Source organism: Melitaea cinxia, chromosome 13 (genome assembly GCF_905220565.1).
Source record: "Melitaea cinxia chromosome 13, ilMelCinx1.1, whole genome shotgun sequence".
NCBI lineage: Eukaryota > Metazoa > Arthropoda > Insecta > Lepidoptera > Nymphalidae > Melitaea > Melitaea cinxia.
This window is the reverse complement of record NC_059406.1, coordinates 17,146,172-17,151,037: the sequence shown is the minus strand read 5'-3', so window position 1 is coordinate 17,151,037 and position 4,866 is coordinate 17,146,172.

The following is a 4,866-nucleotide window of genomic DNA, read 5'->3' as shown; positions in this document are numbered from 1 at the left end:
GTCCTGATAGAGCTTGCCGGATCTGGCATGCCTCATTCTATCCTGATCCGGTCCAGATACGTGATCTGGTTGAGCCTGACCTTTTTTCTAGTCGGGTCTTCGCAGGGTATTTAAAAAAAATCAAAATTATTAAATAATAATTATAATTTTATTATTTTTCTTTAGTTATTAATACCTGCATAATTCACGCATCTAAAACTTTAAAAGTGCTTAGGTATAGGAAAAGGGAGGGAGCTTAATCCACTACACTGCTAAAAGTAATGATCATTATCAGTTGCAATGACAAACGATAGCATTATGTGATTACATAAACAATCTTCCAAAAATAAGGTACACATATTTGTATAAACACAAATATCCCCTTTAATCGAAATCAAATCTACTAGATCAGCGCCGAAATGTTGCCACTAAAACAGATCAGATCCGTCATCGAAGTATGTAACAACCATAAAAGTCTTGAGCGAGGTCAGAGAGGACAGGACACCGCGCTTTTTTGTTGAGTACAACTGAATACCGGAATTTATTAGTTGCTATTACAGTAAGACCTTTGACTTTATCAACTAATAGGTGGACCATCGAGCCAGTTCGTTGGCACGCGCTTGACGTTTCGACCGCGAAGCGCGTGTGTGCTCTCAGTGACCGATAAATATCCGATAATTGATTGACGGATGTAACATCTTTTTGAAGTTAAACTTCATTGCGCTTGACTTGGGGAGTAAGCTGGTGAATGCGTGACGATAGCGTTATGAAAAGTGTGATCGCCTGAGGAAAACGGAAGTTGAGAGAGATATACGTTAGATAGAGTTAAAGTAGTTTTACTTTAGTTTTTTTTGACAGTAACAGATTTTGTAATGGAAGAATTTATATTTACTGACTTTAATTTTAAAGTAATAAGTAATCCAATTTCATAGCTCACGTACCTACTATGTTTCTACGTGTATATTTGTTTGAGGCAATAAATTATACAATCCGTTTGTTTATCGCAACAGTCGAAAGTAATTATCTAGTGCGGGTGGTTGCGCGCACGTGCTCCGCGGCTCCGCGCGTCTTTACTCTACAAACGTGAGTTACAAGCGGCCGCGGCCGGGATCGCTTTTAAATTATTTTGTGATTTATAATTCGAGCGCTGCAAGGGCTGGATTAATGTTCGGCTCAAAATATTCCGCCGCTGCAGGCCGCTACAGGAAGCGACCGCAGCGCAGCGGCTACTACACGTTATTAGGAGTAATGAGCTTTTTACTGCGGAACGCCGCCGACTGCGCGCTCGGTTACGTTGTGTTAACAAAATACACTCCTCGCGGTGAGATCATTATTGTTGCACTCGGGTTTAGTTTCAAATTTAGTGTTGTTTGAAACTTATTCGTTTTGTTGCAGTCATTTGCTTTCTGTAACTGCTTATATTTTTTACGATTCAACAACAAGTTGACGAAAATACCCAGCCTTAATTTAAGAAAAAATAAATAAATAAATATGACTGCAACAAATATTGACTGCAGTTACTTCATGAATCAATCAAGTAATAAATCTCAATGACCATTCTCATATATGTAGTTATTTAATAGTAATAATAATAATAATAATATTCTTTATTGCATACCATTAGTCTTTGATTTTCGATTTTTTCTAAATCTCTTCTAATACCGTAAACTTCAATACGACAAGATGGATCAAAACAACTACGAGACACAATATTTTGAGCTCGCAGTATAGTAGAGCTTCGATCGTGTTTGTATAACGCTCGCTGTGACAAAACATATCACATCGGGGTCACAGGAAGTCCCGTGTGACCACAGCCTTCCCTCGACCTCCTCCTGGACCCGCGCTCCGCTGGCCAGACGCCAGTGGCCACACGTGCCAGATGGTGCGAGGTGTCCGCACGGTTTCGAGCAACAATCACTTCGGAATTGTATTCTTTTTACTACCAACGACCTTGTACCTTTTCTTTTGATTTTTTTAATATTTTTAATGAAAACACGTCATAAATCAAGTTGTTGTTATTTTTATAATACATCAGTGCAACCTCTGTAGTTGTCGGTGCCGACTTATTATGGGGTTTGAGACGATTTGGAAACTGACTATTTATAAATAAATACCTTATCGTCTTCATACTTTCTTAGGTTCATATACATTTATGTACACAAAAAAAATCATTATATTTTTTCATCAAAGATCAGCATCTTTGTTTTACTAGAGATATTTAAAACTTAGGAAGCCTTGTAACGTAAGTTGTATATCACAAGGAACTTGTTTACAAGGACGACAAGCCTGTGGAAGACGCTCGCCGGCTCGACGCTGTTCCACAGAGTTGCAAGTGTCGTATATCAAGCGCTCATAAACCGCACTGTCTGCGCGCGCCACGTGCCGAGGCCGAGGTGATGTGCGACAGCCCGCCAGTACGGAACTTCTGCTTATTACTTATCTATTCCAATCATATGTGTATATAGTTGAAGTAACGTCCCCCATATTATCACTTTGTGGAATAATTAGAACTTTACATTAACAGATATACCAACTATTGGCTGAATCATAGAATTGATTCAATAGAAAGTCCGAAAGTCGAAGTTCATTAGCATATTCATCAAGAAATGTACCCAACTATTGCAAGACAGAAACTGCAATTTACGGGCTTATCGTTAAATAAATAACATTTAAAGGGAATTTTAAGTTTACAAAACAACTTTAAATAATAGCAACTAATTAACATTTCTCCGGTGACGTCACACGATCCTCGTCACAGCTTCCTTTGTTGTCACGCGCAGCTCCCGCCGAGCGGGTCACGTCGCGTGTTGTGATAGATTTACTTTAAGCTTATCTCATAAGCGATGAAATTTCTTTGGTGCTCAAATGTATGTCTCTACGTATTAGCGGGGCATTTTTGTAAATGTCTCGAACGTATGTCGTACTTTTATAAGTAAAGAAAAGTTTAGTCATTTAGATTAAAAAATAACGTACGACCGGCGCACGTTGTTGTTTGTAAATAAATATTAAATCAATGACAGGCTTTCTCATACCGGCCACTAATACACAAAAGTAGGTGTTTATTAAGCAAGCGTTGATGTTTAACGTGTCATACATTATCGTCACGATATCAACAACACTGTTGCCCGATAGTAAACAGCGGCATCGGGCAGACTTATCTCGGTGGCTCAGTTTCTAGCACTCCGAGGCTGCTCCGTTTACTCACTAGCGCGAATAAGAGCGACCTTATCACACCATTATACCCTTTATTCTCAGGATGGTAGAGCTATAACGGCTTGTAGCCCGGACAGGCCGCTGGCCGCGAGCCAACGACGAGGTACTTACCCTACGTGATCCGAGCCTGTCCACGCTCGTTTACTTAGACTTCGGCCCAATCCTTAACTTTACAATAACGTTGCGAAAACATCTCATTCGAACGTTTAAACTTAGCTCTTTTATGATGACACTGAAATAATTAATTCTTTGTCGAAAAGCAGATTTTCTTACTGCATTTTCAAACATAATCTCGAATTTCATCATCAATAAAGTCCGCTATTTACATTTGATTGACACGGGAAACATAAAAATTGAGGAGTTATACGAGGGAGTTACGGAGGTTCCATCCATCACCGACATCCGGCGGGGAGTGGGCTGGGAGCGCGGGGGAGTGAGGGGCGGTGCGGGGGGTTGTACCGGACGCGATAAAAAACAAATTTATTCGCATTCGAGCGGCCACGCTCCGACCTGCCCTTGATACCGCGGCCGGCGTCGATAAAATAATATATCGCGGTACTAAACAAACTTAATGTGCTTGTATAAGCAGGAAAGCGAATACAAATGAACCTAAAATAATCTGCTGGAAACGAAACTGTTTCAGCGCTGCGGTTCGGCGCGGGGAATGAGTGCTCCCTGGCCTACATGCAATGTACAACTCTGTATGAGCAAAGGTCACCTAGCATTTTTATATTTTAAAGCTTAAATGTTACAATAATTATTATGGGACATGCGTTTATCCAGAATATTAATCTAAGGCGTGTCTGATGATCTGAAGTAGATTAATGTACTGGATAAAATTGATTAGACCTTTCCCCAGGTTTTGGATAGCTTCAGAACAGAATAGGCCGTTATAAAACGCTATAGTATTGTTTTCAGTGCTTACAGTATGGGTTTTGTGTGTATGTGTGTGTGTGTGTGTGTGTTTGTGTGTGTGTGTGTGTGTGTTTCATGCGGTTTCATTTTTTGCAAGGAACTTGTCATTTATACTTTAAAGTATTACTTATTTTCATTGGGGGTATGTATTTGTACTTTGAGCAATATATCTATAAACATAAATAAAATTGGAGTGTCTGGTTGTAATATCAAAATAACCGCTTTTTATTAAATGCATATGGATGTATACACGGTACATATACCAAAATGATATTTTATAAAAATTTTAGCTGTGTGGCTACGGCAGTAAAGAATATAGCCACCCCCTCTTTTCCGGTGGGTGTTGTAAGAGGCAACTAAGAGATAACACAGTTCCACTACTACCTTAGAAATTATAAAGCCGATCGATTGCGGGATAACCATCCGACTGCTGGTTTTGAAATACACAGGCCGAAGACGGGCAGCAGCGTCTTCGGTGCGACAAAGCCAGCCCTGCGGTCACCAACCCACCTGCCCAGCGTGGTGAATATGGGCAACACACATGAACTCACGCTATTTTTGGCGTGAAATTGTCGAGGCCAATGTCCAGCAGTGGACTGCAATAGGCGGAAGTAATATTTTACTAACCGACTTCCAAAAAAGAAGGAGGTTCTCAATTCGACTGTATTTGTTTTATTTTTATGTATGTTACTTCAGAACTTTTGACTGGGTGGAGCGATTTTGACAAATTTTCTTTTGATCGAAAGGTGGTGTGTGCCA